At 37.3% G+C, this 21,803-nt stretch overlaps 1 protein-coding gene across 50 annotated transcripts in view; it reads left to right on the top strand.

Annotated features, from left to right (window-relative positions):
• The window catches only part of LOC136826963 (uncharacterized), a 578,486-nt gene that overhangs the window by 234,072 nt on the left and 322,611 nt on the right, over positions 1 to 21,803 (top strand). For all 50 annotated transcript variants that reach the window (XM_067084667.1, XM_067084940.1, XM_067084928.1 and 47 more), the window contains one exon: positions 8,578 to 8,631. The gene's annotated coding sequence lies outside the window, so the exon portion shown is untranslated. The remainder of the gene's footprint in view (positions 1 to 8,577; positions 8,632 to 21,803) is intronic.

Genomic DNA, 21,803 nt, shown 5'->3' with positions numbered 1-21,803 from the left:
TATAATTAACTGTGAAAGTACATCGAGACAGCATATATTTCCAGTATTAATATATATATATATATATATATATATATATATATATATATATATATATATATATATATATATATATATATATATATATAAATAAATAAACATTATTGGTGTGTGTGTGTGTGTGTGTTTGATAGAGAGAGAGAGAGAGAGAGAGAGAGCGAGCGTGTTAATCTGTTTTCTCAGAACTCCTCTAGTGACCACAAGAGCTCAGTTGTCGCTGTCAAGTACTATTCTCCCCAGGTGTTATTCGAAGGACATGTCGAAGCCCCTTATTCATTATCCTCTCTACAAATATAACTTGAAGTAATTTCCATTATGGTGTTAATTCTAGCTCTGTCCTACCATTTGATCCCTAATATTCCCAAAGCTTTTTCCTCAAACCTAAAAAATCTTTAGACATAGATATATTGTACGCCATTATTCGTGTGCGTACAGCAATACAAATCGTACAAGATTTATGTATAATCTTACTTTCGAACGCAATTTCAGTTATATGATTAACAAATCCTATGCATCCTGTGTGCTTACTCATGAAAGCTTGTACTGGATATTATTGTTTTTATATATTTGAGAGATTCAGCCTCAGTAATCCTTTCTTTATCCAGTGTCACTTCAACCTTTTGTGCATACGCTGGTCTCATTATTTCTGTTTGCACAGATTTACTTTGATATCTAACTCTTCAGATGGGTGAAGTTTTTTACGAAGTAAGCCAAGTAACTCCTGTGGTGTTTTGTTGATTACAACATTATCATCAGACTATTCTAAGTCTTTTAAGTTTGTGTCATTACTCCATTCTAAACGTTTTCCATCACCAATCACTGCTTCGTTATAAAATCGATGGGACGGCAAAACACAAAGGTGAACTAACATTTCCACGTAGCATCCCACTAAGTACTGCAAATTCATTTGACAATATCCTATAAATATCAACTCTACATTTGCACCATTTTTGGATAATTTCAATTAGCTGTACATATACATACATACATATATATATTTATATATATTATATATATATATATATATATACATATATATGTATACATACATATATATCTACATATATATACATATGTATTTACATATATATGTATGTATATTATATATATATATATATATATATATATATATATATGTGTGTGTGTGTGTGTGTATAATGGTCATGTTTTAGCAAATACGTATGCACTGTGCCTATTGCAGTTACATATTGTATGTGACACGTCCGTTAATCAACGCTAATTGCGTTTCATTCCTCTGGTATTTTAATGAAGGTCCGTGGGTTAAAATCCGTTACAGGTACGTGGTCTCGGCTCTTTTTTCACGGCCAGATACACCTGTGCGGTTTAGCGCCAGATGTTCTTAGTGAACATGTGTTGATCTAGATGTAACACTCCACTGAAAAGGTTCAGTATGTCTTTTGTGACTTCGTCTCCACACTTACTCGAATTGTTCCATAGCTAGCTTATTGGGTATAAACCCTGTGTGGGTGATCATAGAATCTGGCGTCACAGAGAGAGAGAGAGAGAGAGAGAGAGAGAGAGAGAGAGAGAGAGAGAGAGAGAGAGAGAGAGATAAATACCAGAAATTCTTGAACAGAGATTGGTAGAAATGAATTTTCATTTTCTTTCAACAAGGGGGTTTTAAAGTCGAGCTTCATCAGCATAATTTAGTGGGACGCTGACCCCAGTAATGTAATACTCCCTTGAGCCTTTAGGTCGGCCAAAGTTTGTAATTCTCTCTCTCTCTCTCTCTCTCTCTCTCTCTCTCTCTCTCTCTCTCTCTCACTATATTATATTATATATATGTGTGTGTGTGTATATATATATATAAAATATATATATATATATATATATATATATATATATATATATATACATATACATATACACATATATACTGTATATATAATCCATTTGTATATTTTATGTATAAATATATACTGTATTATAGATATATATAAATGGATGTATGTATGTGCCAGCACAACTCTGAAATGCATTGGGCAATTCAACCAAACTTGATATGCATATGAGTTACCATCTAGAAATCAGCTCTGTGGGGGGGCGGGGGGTGGGATGGCGACAAGACATCACTAGCAACAAAGGGCACCAAAGTTGGTGGGCGTGGCAAGGGTTTCCCTGAAACGTGGCTGGTTATGCCCGCAGACTCAGTAACCCTACGAACTTATCATACCTAATTTCGGTATACATATGACTTACTATCTGGAAAAGAATACTGTGGGGGCAAGACGTAATTGACACCCAAGGGGGGTTGGGGTTGGAAGGGGTGATGAGAGAGAGAGAGAGAGAGAGAGAGAGAGAGAGAGAGTGAGTGAGTAGAGGGGCTATTAGGGAGAAGATAGAGGGAAAGAGGCAAGGAGGGTTGGAGAGAGAGAGTGTCATTTATGTCTTGCACCCACAGTATTCATTTCCAGATAGTAAGTCATATGTATACCGAAAGTAGGGTATGATAAATTCGTCAAGTTACTGAGTCTGCGGGCACAACCAGCCGCGTTTCATGGAACTTCCACCTGCCCCTTTGGTGACCTTTGTTTTAGTGATGTCTTACCACCCCCACCCCGCCCGCCCCTGGCCCTAACAGTGCTGATTTGTAGATAGTCATATGCATACCAAGTTTGTTGAAATTGCTTGATGCATTTCAGAGTTATGCTGGCACATACATACATCCATTTTTTATATATATATATATATATATATATATATATATATATATATATATATATATTTTTATATTTTTTTTTTTTTTTTTTTAGATGGTCAGTTGTTTCCAGCACTCGCCCAAGTTCATCGTCACTACCTTATCATCCTCAGCACTAGTATTGTGGATACTTTTGTAGTTGTGTAATTGCTTAACCTTCCAACCCCCAGTATAATAAGGGTCGACACTTGTGCTCTGGAACCCTTAGTCATGGTTTCATGAAATCGGCGTTACGAATTGTATTGACCTTTTAATTTTTTTATTTGTTTGTCAAAGGAACGATAAGGGGAATGTTCTTAGAAATCTGTGATTCGTGTTAGTAAACCATGATAATTATTAAATTTGTAATGAATACGTTTAAAACTTGTCAAACACTGGGAGTGCAGGTTACAAACAGTTATCAATTTTCCGTTGTTCTTCTCTCAGCATTGTTGCAAACCTATACTTTGAACATAGCTACATGACACACACACACACACACACACACACACACACACACACACACACACACACACACACATATATATATATATATATATATATATATATATATATATATATATATATATATATATATATATATATATATATTGACAATATGGTCATGTAAATACGGGGAACTAAAATCCAAGAAAAGTAGTATATATGGTTAGTATCCCAATCCCTTTTCAAGTAAACCAATGGTTTAGCAGTAAAGCGAAGATTTATTCATACGTGGGAAGGAATTTCTAAACGAAGGCAGTTAGAATATCGGTCCCAGCGAAGCCCAGCGATCAGTAAAGTTAATCTAAATAGAGTCTGAGGAGACGTTATCAATTGGAATGGCTTCTATGAATCTTGGGATAGATTCTTGATGTTAGTGTCCGTAATTAAAGGTATTAGCTAATTCTTTAGTTGACATGGCTTTCAAGATTTAGACTGGCAGAATTTACGTATGTATGTTTATATAGTACCGGTGGTTAGTGTCCATTGTTTTTTGTGAAATAGAACTTTTTCTCAGGTATCTATCACTGAACATTAGCGATCGCTAATGTGATGGCATATGAGTAATTAAAAACTGAATATTTGTTTCCTAGTGTACGAATGGGTGTCGTTTCTGTACCCACTTCTTCATGAATATGAAAATCTTGTTTCAATTTCTGGTACGTTATCTGTCTATCGCGTTGTTATAAAACTGGTTGCCATCAACAAATAGTAAAGCAGTTTAGGACTGAACAGTGCTGGGATTAGTCTTCACCAAGAGAGGCCAACTCCTATCACCACATAATTCCCCTGAATATCAGTAGAGGAAGGGCCGGGGTCTAGTAACTTCATCCCAGAATTTGTTGATTAACCTGTGTATTTCCGTACAGATATAACTTCGGCTGTCGTCTACAGCAGTTCACAAATGGATGATAAATGAATTTCAATACGCTTGATGTCCAGAGAAGGGGAAGAAAGGAGTGATTTCGTATGATACAAGAATTTCTTATAGATAATCACGAGAGAAACGATCATCATCATTATTAAAATGTTTACGTTTAAATGTACCGTGTTTATCACTAGTTCTGAACTAATTTGTCAAAGTATCAGTCTGGGGTCTTTATTTTTTCCTCGGCTTTATTTTCGACTTCATACTTATGATGCTACTCAGTCACAGCTGTTATCTGCCAATGGCGTTTATGTTTTTAGCCTCGTGATATAAGCAAACTTTCTGCCTCAAGATGACTCGCAGTTGATAATACTTTGATTTTTTTTTTATTTACTAGCTGCTTTTCTTCGATTGATGGTGTTCTGGTTAATTTAGTTAAATATTTGCGGCGCGGTTCTCATGGTATGTTTATGGATGAAAACTATACTTATTTAAATTTTCTTCACTTACACACAAATTTAGGTAAAAGAGGCCTATTTTTATATATATATATATATATATATATATATATATATATATATATATATATATATATATATATATATATTGTTTATATAAGTATAATATATATATATATATATATATATATATATGCGTGTGTGTGTAAAATGTTTATATATGTATGTATATGTAGATTACTAATGTATCTAAGCACATTACCAACATTTCAGTGCAAAATAACTTTCTCTCTCTCTCTCTCTCTCTCTCTCTCTCTCTCTCTCTCTCTCTCTCCTCTGTATATATATATATATATATATATATATATATATATATATATATATGTACACACACATTTACATATATTATATAAACACACACACACACACGCCATACAAGTTAATTTGCGTCAAGAGGACACATGCGCTTAAAATGGCGCTGTCATGATAAAGGTAAGCAAGCACTTAATACAAATATCCATCCAGTAAGGTAACATTTCACCCCCTCCCCCAACTGTACACATAAAACAATAGCTCTACCAATTAGAGCGATTGCACAATACATCCGCTGAATTTAAACGCGCTACCCAGACAATTCGGAGATAGAAATGACAAAAAAATTTACAAAGGGAATAGAGATGCATAGTACAAAGGCAAATGTTAAAGTATTTTTCTCCATTGGAATTGATTAATTGACTTTGCAGAGCGTATTAGGAAATGGATAGGCATTCTGTTTTCATAAATCCCAGAAAATTTCGATTGTGGGGCATTTTTGCGCCTGACAGGAATATTTCCCTGAATCGTATTTGAATTTTGACCCTGTCAGTTATGTGGATCTCTCTCTCTCTCTCTCTCTCTCTCTCTCTCTCTCTCTCTCTCTCTCTCTCTCTCTCTCGTGCCTGTAAAGTTGAAAATTAAGTATTCGATAAATGTGTTCATGGCAGAACGTGGGTTTAATTACTTTAAATTGGGGACCATACAAAATCGGCTGTACTAATCGTTTGCTCTCTCTCTCTCTCTCTCTCTCTCTTCAGTATATATATATATATATATATATATATATATATATATATATATATGTATGTATGAAATGTATGTATGTGTGTGCGCGCGCGCGTCAGAGTAGAGTACAGAATGAGAACAAAGTGTCTTAATACATAGCATTCCGTTGTTTTCCAACATTCTTTACATCAGCAATGCCGTGACTGGTATCTAAATTTTGAATGCTATTACAGACCTGTTCAGATAAACACGTTTAGTCGCTCTTGCACGACTGCTGCTAATTTCAACAAGTGATTTTGAAGGTTGAAACTGGAACGCACTGGAAAATATATTTGTGTGTGTGTGTGTGCGTGTGTGTGCAAGAAATGCGTGGAAGCTAAAGTGCACCTGTTCATGGTATTTATTAGTTATTTAATTATGAGCATATGTCAGTAGACAAGTACAACTAATTGCTAAGTGTTCTGTTGGTGATAGGTGACAGTGAGTGTATGTAAATGCATATGTTTTTGTGTGCCTATGTTTTACACCTGTGTGCGCAATATGCATTTTGATGAGTCTGGAGTGCTTGCTGTTACTGTGAAGAACGATTCACATGTGGAAAAACGATTTAATGGCAAAAAGAATAAATGCATATGTATATACAGTATATATATATATATATATATATATATATATATATATATATATATATATAATATGTGATGTATATACATGTATAAAATATATTACATATATATATATATATATATATATATTTATTTATATATATATATATATATATATATATATATATATATATATATAAAAGATCACTCCGGAAGATGCAAACCTTGCTATTTTCAACAAGCGATAATCCTGATGGGTTCGTCGCTTGGTGCTTCCAAGACCTAAATTTCATATCGATCCATCAACAAGCATTTTGGATGAGGTTGTCAGACAGGAAATTTACTCATATGTTTCGTTGTCTCTTGCACTTCTCAGTTTTAATAAGGATCCATAATTTCGGTAACGCTCTGGTAGCATAATACCCTTTCATTTAACTGCGCACTATACATATACATACACTTACATAAATACAGGAATACATACATATATGTCTGTGTAAGGTATATGTATTTGCTATAGATGAACTAAGAGTGTATAGAGGAATTGTCAGTCACATTCAATTCCCATAGTAGGCTCTGTTCCAACCCTTATCATGGGTGCGTGTGTAGGTTTGTACTCTGTGAACTGTATACTTACAGTATACATGTTGCACACTAAAATGTATGATTAATGGCTTTTGTTAATATTCTTATGATTAATATACTCACCTATTCATTATCAATCATATCATTAGTTTATATATTTCACCTTCATTACGGCGCTGAATAATCCTGATGGGTTCCGGCGCTTGGTCTTCAAGACCTAAATTTCATAATCAATCAATCAATCAATCATTAAGGAGATATGCTTCGACGTGTATAGAATGCAAGAAAAGATGAACAGATGTTGAATCTAGTCTAAGAACAAAACCATTTAATTTTATTCTTGAGGGAACCGGCTTGCTCAAGTAGAAAAATGATAAAACTGTTCTTATAACTTTTTTTTGTGAACTGGGGGAGAGATGGTGCAGTGATCATGTTAGTAAATGTATTGATTGTGTTTGGTACAATTTTATTCAGTCTTTTTGAGCCAAGAGGTGTGTATTTAAGTCAAAGCAAAATCTATTAACGAGACTAAAATATATAATTCACTGGTGTCTTAGGAGCATTGTAAATCATGTAGCGAGTTTGTAAAGACAGTTCTGTCAATGTTATCTAGACTCTTGTTTTGTACATTTTGGTAATTATATTTCTTCTGGCTACACTCTAAACATTCCTCAATTAGAGGAGAGAGCGAATAAAAAGTTCGCATATTGAGCGATTAGTTTGTCTGGCAATTAAGTATTTACAATTGGGAAAATTAAAATTCAATTATGTATATTTTGGGGAGAAGTCGGATAAAGACTTTTATTAATATATATGATGGCATGGAAAGTCTGGTATGAGTTAATGCATATAATTGGGAAACCATTAACATTAATTTTTTTTATATACTCTTCCTCCATCTGTCATTCTTACACATAGACCACTTATCCTACACAACAATATATAATGCTCTCTCTCTCTCTCTCTCTCTCTCTCTCTCTCTCTCTCTCTCTCTCTCTCTCTCCATATTCACACTAATCCATCCTTTTCTTAAAGCCACCACTGCTTTTTCTCCCTCTCTCTCTCTCTCTCTCTCTCTCTCTCTCTCTCTCTCTCTCTCTCTCTGTCCATACTCACACTCTGATCCACCCTTTCTTAAACTACCAGTGCACTTCTCTCTTTTCTCTGTGCAATAATCTCTCTCTCTCTCTCTCTCTCTCTCTCTCTCTCTCTCTCTCTCTCTCTCTCTCTCTCTCTCATATATATTCACACTAATCCACCCTTTTCTTAAAACTGCTAATGCTTCCCCTTCTCTCTTCGTCTGTGCACTAATCTCTCTCTCTCTCTCTCTCTCTCTCTCTCTCTCTCTCTCTCTCTCTCTCTCTCCATATTCACACTCTAGTCCACCCTTTACTTCAAACTACCAGTGCTTCCCTTTCTCTCTCTCTCTCTCTCTCTCTCTCTCTCCCTCTCTCTCTCTCTCTCTCTCTCTCTCTCTCTCTCTCTCTCTCTCTCTGTCCATATTCACACTCTAATCCATCCTTTTCTTAAAACCACCAGTGCTTTCCCTTCTCTCTCTCTCTCTCTCTCTCTCTCTCTCTCTCTCTCTCTCTCTCTCTCTCTCTCTCTCTCTCACCAAAGCCAGCAAACTCGGTTCACTCTTCTTAAATTGTGATCTCAAATGTTGACCATTAATAACGCCTCATAACGTGTAATTAAGGAGATTGACAACCCTGCCCATCCTTCCAGTTACTTGAGTCATTAATCGTGGTTTTTTTTTTCTTTTCTCCGAACTTGCAGGATGCCTCTTTAGCGACACCCTTTGTGAGCAAGAGCGCGAGTGGTGCTTCGACGGTAAGTCTTGCTGCTTCCTTTGTCATAATTATGCATGTTTGTCCGCTGCGGATTACATTATTTGTTGGTTTGTTCAATTTGGAATTTTGATGTATAATGTATAATATATATATATATATATATATATATATATATATATATATATATATATATATATATATATATATATAGTGTGTGTGTCTGTGTGTGCGTGCGTGTATGTGTGTACCTTATAATGAGGACTGGAGCATGTTGAGTTTCCTCGTGGTCATATATATATATATATATATATATATATATATATATATATATATATATATATATATATATATAATGTGTGTGTGTGTGCGTGTGTATGTATTGTATACATTTATATTTTATGTATTTTTTTATTGTCACTGCATTTACATATTGCTTTATTTTAATACCAAGTTTTGCATCTAGGCATCTTCAAATTGCTTACATATACCTACGAATTATTTAAAGTCCGGTGAGTGAATAAGACGCCACAGAAGATTGAGACATTTGGCTTTCCATGGTGTTGTTATCACGTTAAGTCGTGAATAACACAGCGTCTTTCGGCAAACATCAATTGCAGAGGCGTAAAGCAAAACAATCGGAAGTTTCCTTCTTACATGGACATCTTCCACGGGAAAGTTTTTAAACTTTGTGTGATTTTGCTTTTTCGAAACCTAAAGAGGCGTAGCGAATCTCACTTTAATGAAAGAAGCGTAGATAATTCTTTTTATCCCGTTCAGCCGCCGCATGAAAATTTTTTCCCCTCTGGTGAAATTAAACATGAATATTTTTTTTATAGGGCCGCTAACCTCCGCTCATCATCATAATAGAGCACTGTTTAATACATTCAAGTATTATTATATGAGCTTTTGTACGCTGACACATTTTGTCCAGCCGAGATTATCCCTGTAATACCCCAGGGATTCCTTTTGTTTGGGTCGGATGTGAATAAAAGCCTCGTTGTTTGCCCAAAGAATTAGCTCGATTCAATAATGATAATTGTAACGCTGTAATCATATTGTAATTAGATTTATATCTGACTCTTGGCTAACTTAAGTGTTAGAGGAAACGGATTCCTCTCTCTCTCTCTCTCTCTCTCTCTCTCTAACTCTTTGTCCGAACTCTCTCTCCTGAATCCCAACAGGTCCAGAGTTCCGATTACTTGATTTTTAAGTGGGTCTCTTTTTGAGACCAGGTACTTGCCAATTTCAGGACAGCTGATTGAGGGACTCCGTCGTTAATTTGGATAAACGAAGTGGGATTTTAATGGAGAACTTGTACCTGCCGCCATTCTTATCATAACCTCATTATCAGTGTTAAAGATTGAGCGTCGTGAGATTTTCTGATCATGAAGAACAACCAGTAAGACAGATCTCTCTCAGTGCCGTGCGCAGTTGGCTATTTTTGTGTTAAAAACTGGTGAGAACTGACGGTAGGAAGAATAGTAGCCTTTAGTAACTGATATAATCTTTTAAATGGTAATTATTGCTGGATAGTAACGATAAATGATTCACAAGGACTTTACAAGAAGAATGTTGTAGCTCCTTCAGATTTTGACATTGCTGCCATATCTCAAATTTGTCGCTATTAAGCTCGTACAACTCAACGTTTTGGCGTAGAACTTGATTGAATCGTCTGATTAAAAGCATATTGGTATCTTTGCAAAGATCGTGCTTATAAAGAACCTGATAAAATTTTAATTACGTTCCACAATCAGTCGGTAAGAAACGAGTTTCAAAATCTACTCTTTGTGACGTGACATTTAAGGTCTTTGAAGGTTAATTTACAAGTTGCCATCTTGCTGTGTCCTTTAATCCATCTAGACTATAGCCACCGAGTCCATAGGTTTAACACTGAACTATAAATTTCATTATATTCCTGGCTGCATTCACGTTTGGTAAATTCCCGACGACATCTTGAGCAGTCCAGAAGATTTCTCGTGTCGCGATGTCTGGTCTGTCCCGAGGGGTTTTGGCTGTCGAGGCAGTGCCTCTCCTCATCCATGAACTGCTGAATAAAACAGCCTGTTTTGCATGGTCCTTGAGCGTTACCCGATTTGGCGATGTCGTGTTATATGATATCTGCTTTCAGGCAAATAGGTTGAAGTCTTTTCTATTGGATTCCATCTAGGTTTTCTCCTTTCTTTTGGTCGTCCACGTCCTGTCAGAGCAAAGTTGCAGCAAAGAGACGTGATTAATACCGGTATGATTATAGTTTTCGTCCCGTTGCTTATATTTTGATGGTCATGTTTTACTCTGTAGCTGCGTGTTGCACATTTAGTTGAATCCGCGTTTGCCTCTTAAGACTACGTGGGGTCACTGCATCAAGCTTAACAGCATGGTTGCTGGTGATATGTTCTTGACTTGTTACGCTGACTATATTCTGTGTACTCATATCTGTAGCTTGGTTAGCAGTTATATTGCTTTTTAATTTTAGACCGTGCCTCAGTCCAAAGTCATGCATGAGTTCCATGCATATTGGATACACAAGAGTGACTTCCAGTGCACATTACTGTCCCTAAATTTGGTGGTGTTTCGTCCTTGTATATGTCAAACCATTAATGTGGCTGCGAGGAATTCGCCATTGCAGATCCATCTGAAATGAGAATACATGATCCTGGTTTTGTGTCGAACACTGCCCCTTTGTCTTGTAGCATGTCAAATATTTGTGATTTTGTCCTGTCATTGAGAAAACCATGGACTAATTTGGCATCATGCTGGAAGATTTCCTGGTTTGGTATGAGATGAATAGTCTGGAGAAGATGGTAGCCATTCTTTAGTATTTTATCTTGCCGTGAACTGCTTAATACCGTCTTTGATCAGGTCGTGTTACTGTGTGTTCAGTTGCACTAAGATTGACAAATTCAAGTAGTTTATCAGAGTCCTCTGTGTCAGAGTTTTTCCATTTCCTGCATAAGTGACGTGAGTCACTACATTCTCCAAAGAGGCTTTTGGAATAATCCGTAGTTACTTTTTAATATGCATATTTTGGATCTTGGTACAATGCCATTGTCAACATCTAGGGGTCCCGCGTCAGGTCCTGCCACTGTTTGTTATTGGTGTTCTCTGACCCTCTATTAGTCTGACAGCTCTCTTGTCACTGGTGATGACTGCACTATTATCTGACAGCTCTCTTGTCACTGGTGATGACTGCACTATTATCTGACAGCTCTCTTGTCACTGGTGATGACTGCACTATTATCTGACAGCTCTCTCGTCACCAGTGATGACTGCATTATTATGTCCAGGAGCGTGATCAGTTCCAGCTGCAGAGATATTAGGAAAGCACCCCTAATTCCTAATCCATTATGTCTTTTGTAGGGAAATGAAATGTTCAGTGGTTTCCTTGAACAAAAATAGAATTATTTAACTGGAGACAGGAAAGAAGGGTCAGTATCACATTTTGTAGCTTATTTGGTTTACTGATTAAGGATAACTAACATAAAACATCACAGTTTCTTTGCAATATATATGAGAATATGAAACCTAATGCATGTTGTGTGGCTGTGGAAGAAATACAGCAAGCTGTCATGGCACTGTAGAAAGCCATGTCCAACTGATTAACTGTAGAAAAATGCTGAGGCAACCCTGCAGTTTATGAGCGTGAATGCTCTGTATTGAGAACCAAAAGGCTTCTGAAGACATGAGAGGAATATTCCGTGCTAGGAACTTAGAGTAAGTCTTTTCCAGAATTTGAGAATCTCTAAAGAGGAATACGCCTGCAACAATGCTGTCTGGACCATTGACATGTTAAGTAGTTTCTGTAGGCAGTGGAGCCTCCTTTTTTTCCCCTGCTCTGGGTGCTTAGAAAGCAATGATTATGTATCAGTTTAGAAAGGTGCATTTAGTTGGCATTTAATTCAAAATGTGCTTTAAATGACAGACGCACCCCTTAAGGGATGACAGGCTCCCTTGCCTATTACTCTTAGTTTAGTGCCGCTAACATTTTAAGAGTCCAACAATGAGAGAAGTTTGTGCTGGCCTGAATTCCTCTTACTTGTTATGACGACAAGCAAATAGCTAGTAATGGCAGCCGTTGGCAATTAAAAAAGAAAATTTAAATTTACTGCTGCCTTGCAGTAAAGTTACGCGTAAACGAATTTTTCGCTGTTCTGGTGAGGAAAAGTCTGTCCTCGTTTCATTATGTAAATGGGTGTTTTGTACGGGTATCCAATAGGATACTTAGAAATATATTTAAAGAAGTCGATGTGCTGGTTAAAACTGTTGGGATGTATAGGTTAAAACTATTTGGATGCGTAGGTTAAAACTGTTGGGATGCATAGGTTAAAACTGCTTGGATGCATTGGTTAAAACCTTGGATGCGTTGGGTAAAGCCTTGGATGCGTATGTTAAAACTGTTTGGATGCAATGGTTAAAACTATTTGGATGAGTTGGTTAAAACGTTTGGAGTCGTTGGTTAAAACTGTTTGGATATGGTGGTTAAAACTGCTTGACTGCATGGTTAAAACTGCTTGGATAGTATGGTTAAAACAGTTTGGATGCATTGGTTAAAACCTTTCATGCGTTGGTTAAAAGTGTTTGGATGCGCTGGTTAAAACTTTGGAGGCATTGATAAACTTTGGATGCATTGGTTAAAACTGGATGAGTTGGTTAAAAGTTTGGATGCGTTTTTTAAGATGTTTGGATGCGTTGATTAAAACTGTTTGGATGCGTAGGTTAAAGCCCTGGATGTGTTGATTAAAACCGTTTGGATGCGTAGGTTAAAACCCTGGGTGCGTTGATTGAACTGTTTGGATGCGTAGGTTAAAACCTTTGGATGGTTGATTAAAACTGTTTAGATGCGTAGGTTAAAACTGTTTGGAAACTTTGATTAAAACTGTGTATGTATATATATATATATATATATATATATATATATATATATATATATATATATATATATATATAGAGGAGAGAGAGAGAGAGAGAGAGAGAGAGAGAGAGAGAGAGAGAGAGAGAGAGAGAGAGAGAGAATAAAAATCAATTTTTTGTACTTAACACCTCCAAAGTTAGATAACAGAATCAGCTTCAAGAAAGGTTTCTTATCTTAATTGCTGGCTGGTTTCAGTCCTAAACTGAGCCTCTCCTGATTCAGATTGGCGTTCCATATCCTCGAGGATTTGGGGGGAGTTAATTGACCCAATACCTGAAAGCTGGTGTCTTGTGAATCTCTCCTCGTATGTAAATACGATTTTCTTATGGTTGTTTTTTTTTTTTTTTTTTTGCTTGTTTTCTTGCCTCTGGTATTGACCCAGGGCTCAGGACGAACAGGGTAGACAGATGGAAATATCCCAACTGCTTTAGTTTGGGTTTCATTTCTATATGAATCATACTAATGATTATATCTACACATACAGACACTCACACACACACACACATATATATATATATATATATATATATATATATATATATATATATATATATATATATATATGTATATATATATGTATGTATATATGTATATTATATATATATATGCATATACATATATATATATATATATATATATATGTATATATGTATATATACATATATATATATATATATATATATATATATATATATATATATATATATATATCTTCTCTTAACGTGCTTTTTCCCATTTGTATGGGGTAAGCACGATGCCTTCTTTTTTGAAGGACTTTGATTTGGCTTGTTAGGGGTAGACTGTTGTCTCGATGCCCGTCATCGCTTAGACCCCGGTAGCGTATGTACATGTATTGTACCAGTCACCAGCGCCCTTTCCCCCAGCAGCGAGGAGACGTTGAGCGGTTAGGTCGACAGTCGAGAGGTGTGAGGTGTCTGTTATGTTTTTAGAATATGTTGGAGTGGCTTTGTTTGTGTGTGTATTAGTCTGTAACACCCATTTGCTTTTAAGCAAACCCATCCGTTGATTACATACATAATCTCGGGGTGTCTACACGGATAGCAAAGTGTCCGCCTCTCTAACCGGTCGGCTGTGGATTTGAACCCTCGCCACAGACCTCTTAAAACTCCAAGACTGCTGCTCTAACCGACTTGGCCATCGAGGCTCTGTACACACATATATATACACACATACACACATTAACTTGTTTTAAATATATATATATATATATATATATATATATATATATATATATATATATATACCTAAATGGGGCTGGCTCCAGACAGAAGATAGGCAACAGTCACTTCATATACGAACATAAACTGCTGAATCAGATCAGAGTTGTGTCACCGAATGAATAAAACTGGAAGGTTACAGTTTGTGTGCAAGTGGCTGAGGGGAACTGAAGTGCGGACGTTGAATATGACTGAAATGAATTAAACTAGAGCTGCAGATAAAGATTTCAACTGTGTCCTGAATATACTTGTGTTTCTTCATCCACCACTATCGTTGGAGAAAGGACACCGTTGCTAGTGGACCTCGATGTTAGGCCTACTGAAGCCTAAACTGGACAGTACCCATTTCCCATTCTTGAAAGGCAAATGGAAAATTTATGGTTCCCTGAGCACCATGCCTGCATTGTCTCCACTTCTGTTGGACATAGCCTGGGAGGTGGTGGCTTCCCTTTGCATTTTAATAAATGTCTTAAGGATGTCGGCCGCTTTGACACTGGCGCAGCGTCTCCAGACAGTGAACTAGAACGTTTCTGCATCCTGCAGAAAACGAGCTTAGGGTGAAGTTGTCAGAACTTTTGCTTACAGGGATTGAAGAATAGAGGTCAGTGGTTTGGCATTTTGAAAATGTTAGAGTGCCTTGTGGATATATGTGTGTGTGTGTGTGTATCTCATAATCGATGAACAGGCAATCTCCAGGTGCTGTAATATTGATATGCAGGTGAGGAATAAGCATGATATAAGTATGACAAATAAATATATGAGAAAGGCAAATAAAAAAGAAATTGGGCAAGACAAGGGTGTCTTGCCTCGGGCTTCATACCTCAATAGCAGAGTTTTCAAAATCGCAAACGGAACGACTAGGGTTAGGTTCCCGAATCTGACGAGGAGAGACGATATGGACACGTTCCCAAAAAAACCATTAAGCCTCTGTTGACCTGAATAGTGGCTTAGCTACGTAGTTACAGGTTGCCTGCTGTGGGCTGGAGAGAGCGTGAAACAGAGAAAGAGAACGAGAAGGAAAGAACAGCGGAGGTGAGTGTTCAGTATTCCCTCGACGAGGGAGTCCTAAAGCCACCCAGCTTGAAGCCATTCATAAACCATTCTCTCTCTCTCTGTCTCTCTCTCTCTCTCTCTCTCTCTCTCTCTCTCTCTCTCTCTCTCTCTCTAACTACGTTTGTTATCCGACACCTACCAATCATTTGATTATGTGAACCTGCTAGAGACAATGAGCGAGCGAGATCTAACGCCAAACGAAAAGAAAGTACATTCTTTCAACGGTGCTCGAAGTTGATCCCAATTGGCAGAGTCGCTTTACGAGAAGGAAAATTTGGAGAGTAATGATCTCGCTAATACATTTTTTGCAATTTTTATGTTATTATCCGGGAACGAGTTTTTTTTTTTAGAGCGCTATGAAACAACTGCTCTCGTTTATGAACAAAAAGACAGGATAAAAGAATTGCATTGTTCTACCGGGCGACCTATTATATTCACCGGGCATTGTGTGTTTGTGAGAGAGAGAGAGAGAGAGAGAGAGAGAGAGAGAGAGAGAGAGAGAGAGAGAGAGAGAGAGTGGGTGGTTGGGAGGTAGGGAGGTTGTTGATGCATTGATAGAAAGAATTGATTACCTGTCCTTTGTCAATCCTTTTAGACATCAAAGGACTAGATTTTTTTTTCGAAAGCCGTAGTATAATGGCATATATTTCCCTTTTTTAATGAGATATTCAGCTTCCTTAGATGCGTTAATTAATCGCTTACTTTCTCCCATTGTTTGTTACACTATTCGGCCGAATTTTTGATCCGGAACTGGAAAATGATGAAGGCGGGGGCGGGGGGGGGCGGGGGGTAGGTGTGAAGGGACACCGGTCGATTGGTATAGGGTATGGGGGAGGTGGTGAGTTTTGCCTCGGTGCATTTTGCTTAAAAGAATAAAAAACTTCCGTAGGTTTTCCCCACATTTGATTAAGGTCCTTTGTGCGGTTTCACAACCTCTTTCATCTAGTTTCCAAGGCCCCACCAACCCACCGAACACTCGACTGCTAGCCCTTAGTTTTGCGCGTGTGGACGCTTTTAACACCACACTCGTTTTGATTTCAGAACTTGTCGGTGGGATTGGTAACATGATACCCTTTTCTAGCCCAGGCCAGAAGAAATTGAGAAGGGGAAGAGCAAGAAGGGTTAGGTTTAACCGAGAAGGAAGGAAGCGACAGACCCTCCTGCCTTTTGAAGGAAGGAAGAAAGGTTAAAGAATCAGAATATTTCATATAAAATGGTAATTTATATGAAATATTCAGGTTTTATCTAGACTTCTGATTGGGAATAAGTGTCGGCATTGGATTTAATCTTTCCACTTTGTGCATATTGCTGAGGGATGATGGAGACCTGCTTTTGTGTTCATTTTTTCTATTTATGAATGTTACTGAATTGGTATGCTCTATTACAGCACCTTTTTGTTTTGAAATTTATGATGGTATGGTTGTATTTCATCGTTTATTTTTATTGAATATTTACTAATGAGGGACTGACTAAAAGAAATACAACATAATGAATCGTCCGGCAAGAGTGAATATATTTCTATATATATTTTTATATCTTTCATGATGTCAAAACCGATTGGTGATCAGTGACTTCATTCCAAGTTTTGCAAAATCAAGTGAGCTTAGGTTTTAGACACACAGGAACATTAGAAAATATAGAATATGTATGGTTTTCGTTTATATCTCCTCATGTTCAAGTAATACCTGAGAATATTGTTTGCGAGAAAACTTGGGGTTTCTGTGCAGGCTAAGGTTGGATTTTATGCAAAGATTGTTGAATCAACACTCCTCTGTGGAATTGAAGTGTAGTTGTTGAATGGGAGTAAGATACAAGTTGGAGATATAGGGGTGTTTAAGGTTTGTTAGTGTGGGTATAAGCACAGATCAGTGTTTTGAGATGGTCCAGCCATATGGGAAGAATGGAGGATGATACGCTGATGAAAAGAATTTAAAATTCGGAAATGTACGGACAAAAGAAGAGAGGAATACTTAGAGAGAAATGGATAGGTGGCGTGGAGGAGGTGTTGGAAAAGAGGGGCCGCAATGTCCAGTAAGCTTGCTGATAAAAGTGAATAGTGCAGTGTCTGTAGAGAGGTTCGACGCGTTGTCGGTGAGCCTTCAGTGTAGGTTTATAAAGAGGCCAACGCTGTGGGATTGAGCAGTTGAAGTGTGAATGTGGCAGGGGTCGTTGTCTTTTCCTGGAAGCCACCGATAGTTAGCACACACACGCACACACACACACACACACACACACATATATATATATACATACATATATATATATATATACTATATATATATATATATATATATATATACATATATATATATATATATATATATATATATGCTATATATATATATATATATGTATATTTATATATATATTGTATAACTGTTTGTACATGTTTCTGTGCAGTTATGACTTTTTATAATTACATTTGCAAGCAGTTGTAAGTTAATCTGTTTATGGCATTTAAAACAGATATGCAGATATACGCAGACAGCTTTAAATGAGTTCGTAATACGATAGTTTATATTAGAGTTTTCACTCTAACCGCATTTCATTTCAGCTTTGCTTTAATCTGCCTGTTATCATGTTTACTGAATGCACGCAGAAACTTTCGTGCCATTGCTTATTTATTTATAGAAGTATTTGTTATAGACTTTATCATTATCATCCTTGGAACAGATGGATTTGAAAAATGTAGAGGCAGCGGCGAGAACCAGATTATTAGATTATATCTCATACGGAACTGATGTTCCTTTGTTTCTTAGATATGAATTCTGTCAGGACTGAGATAATGACGTATTTTTGAAGTCAGCTTAGAAATTGTTGAACGAGTAAATTAATTGAAAAATTATTTGTCGAATGAATTATTAAGAGCAACTTGAAAATTGTTTGGGGAGTTAATAATTAAGAACTTACATTGTTGTTCCGAATCCTAAAAAAGTTTTTTTTTTCTTGAAAAACGTTCCAAATAAATCATACATTCTCTTAAAAAAAACTGTTGAAGGTTTTAACTGGGTTAATGCACGGCACATATTTGCATGACCTGGAAGAGCAAGAAGTTTTGATGGGAGGCAAAACCAGTTAGAACAATTGCCGTCCATTCTCATGGAGATGCATCATTAATCTGCAGTTATCTCGTTAATCTTGATAGATGTCTCTGATTCTGTAGGTTATACTTGGAGAGGGGGTTGTAGATTTTGCCAGCATTATGAAATAGCATAATGAGTTGAAGTTAAAATTCTCTCTCTCTCTCTCTCTCTCTCTCTCTCTCTTTCTCTCTCTCTCTCTCTCTCTCTCTCTCTATAAATACACACACACACATATATATATAAATATGTGTGTGTGTGTATTTTATATATATATGTATATATATATATATATATATATATATATATATATATATATATATATATATATATATATATATATATATAATGTGTGTGCGTGTGTGTGTGTGTATGTGTGTTTGTAGATGAATACAAATCTATTCAGCTTTTAAGTCATTTTCTATAACAGCCGGTGGGTTCAAAGAGAAAATACTTCAATGACTGATTTGTGGATGAATCCATTTAAGAAAACTTTCAGAATATTAGCCAGTTCATCGACCTAGACAGAAGACCCATCAATAGCGTATTGTATCGTTGTCATGCACTGCTTTGTCTTGAGCTCACTTTCTGTTAAATCATAATGAAAATAAGTAAGACTTTGTAAGATGAATTTTGTAGAAACTGCCATTACATTCACCGACGCAGCTTTTCGAAAAGAGCTCATCCCACAGTATAAAGATGATAATGATGAGGGGGGAAGAGAATGATAACAGTAATAACAGTTATCATAATTGTTATTAGTTTGTTGTTGAGTATTTTGTGCTTTTAGATTGTTCATTTTTTTATTTGTGTTTCACATAATTTAGTCTATCAGTCTATCTACAATTGGATGAGGTATTTTTCACTTACGATACGCAACAAACACTCAGTCGACATTATGTGAAATGGGCAATTCTCGTCTGTAGCACTTTGCAGACTCTCTCTCTCTCTCTCTCTCTCTCTCTCTCTCTCTCTCTCTCTCTCTCTCTCTCTCTCTCTCTAATAATTTTGCTTTAGTTATCCACTGCAAGCAAATGTCGCGCAATCGGTCAGTTGGAGGGGTGTCCAGAGAAAAAGAGAAATGAAAGGAACCTGTGCCAGGCGACGGTATGGCAAAGGAAAACAACGAAGCGTCAACACAACTGATGAAGTTTAAACGGCTGTGTTTAATCAAGCTAATTGAAAACTGCCTTTCCACCACCACCATACCCGCCTTCCCCAGGCAATCTCTCTCTCTCTCTCTCTCTCTCTCTCTCTCCTCTCTCTCTCTCTCTCTCTCGCTGGGCGCACAAAATACGGATAACCTTTGGCTTAGAACTGTCATTTGGGACGGGTAGGGAACTTTCATCCTATCGATTTCTGGCGGCCTGACAGAAGTATTGCGTTTTTTATAGACTCGTTTTTGGGGGAGAATGTGGACGTTCTTGTGTCAGTGTGGTACTTAATGCAAGGACGGATAGGTGGCGTCTTGTCTCTGTGTTATCATTCCTTTCGTATCTTTCGTAAACGAAAAATAATAGATTATCAGTTATGTTCCTGGTGGCATTAATTATGATATCAGTCTGTAAAAAGCCGCAATTAGCAACTTCTCCGTGTAATAGTTATTGAAGGAGACAGTTTCACCGTTCTGTTTTAAAAGGGGAACGGACGACTTGTCATCTAGTCATTAATTGCATTCTAAAGTGTCTGCTGTCCATCTGCGTGCCTTTCTGTGCTGAGGGCTCTCTGCTACTGGTGAATGAAAAGGCCAGTGGTGTGGAAGTTTTACGTTACTGTTACCGCTAAGAAAAATTTAGGACATGTAGACTCTGCTAAATATTGGGAAGGACTCTTAGTGTTTGTAGGAACCTAGGTTGGAGAGTATGAAGGGATTATTGAGCTGACTCTTCTATATGCAGGTGGAGTTTGGATGTTGAATGCAAATGGAGGAGAGAAGATGGAGCTGCAGAGATTAATAGTTTGCATAGTTTACCTGGCATGGGAATTGAAACATTGGGAAATCTGGCGATAAGCATGTAGGGTCCCACATGGACCTTCACATCCATAAAGCCTTAGATGACCTACGACATGGCCAGCGAGCTGCAGAACGTGAAATACGCGTTCATATGGGTGGACGCACACAGAACGCCCCCCCCCCTCTCCCCAGCCTACTCGCGACCGTACTGGGTCATCCAAAGAAGGGACAAAGTCTACCAGATGATAGTTGACGGCAGAACCGTCTGGGTTTCCATCGATTGATTTAAACCAGCATACCTCCCAGACACCCACGTACAAATGTAGGCCTGCCTCCCAGAACTGTAGGCCTACCTCCCAGACACCGACGTACAACTGTAGGCCTACCTCCCAGACACTGACGTACAACTGTAGGCCTACCTCCCAGACACCGACGTACAACTGTAGGCCTCTCTGAGGTGGGAGTGAGTCTTCTAGGGTCCCACATGGACCAACACAATCATCCATCTAACCTGGCCGTCCGAAATCATACCCTGTGGGCATCCACTCCTCACAGAGGACATCTCCAGACATGTACACCTGGCATGCATGTATAAGAAACACAGCCAACAGCATACACTCTTTTAATGTATACTATTGTCCATGATCATGTCACATCAAATGTATCATTCCAACTGGAAGCAATACAATGTCAGCTTTCCAGCTATTATTATCAGAACTCTGTCCTTAACTTGTATATAGAACTATGTACCATTTTCCATTTTCAAACAAACACAGTTGAATGTATGTTAATCTCTATTTTGTTCACTTCGTGTCAGGCACTACATTTCTGCTCGCAAGAGCTCTTGACCTGTCTGTTTGTTGTCTTGAACAAATTAGTAAGTTTGTAGGCGTAGCCTCTTACTCGTGTATTCGCTAAATTGGTGACCACGGAGATGACCAGTCCAGCCAGCCCCGACGATGGCAACCTGTCCAGGGA

This window comes from Macrobrachium rosenbergii, chromosome 3 (assembly GCF_040412425.1).
Source record: "Macrobrachium rosenbergii isolate ZJJX-2024 chromosome 3, ASM4041242v1, whole genome shotgun sequence".
NCBI lineage: Eukaryota > Metazoa > Arthropoda > Malacostraca > Decapoda > Palaemonidae > Macrobrachium > Macrobrachium rosenbergii.
The sequence above is the reverse complement of the archived record's forward strand: the minus strand, read 5'-3'. Positions and strand labels throughout refer to the sequence as shown.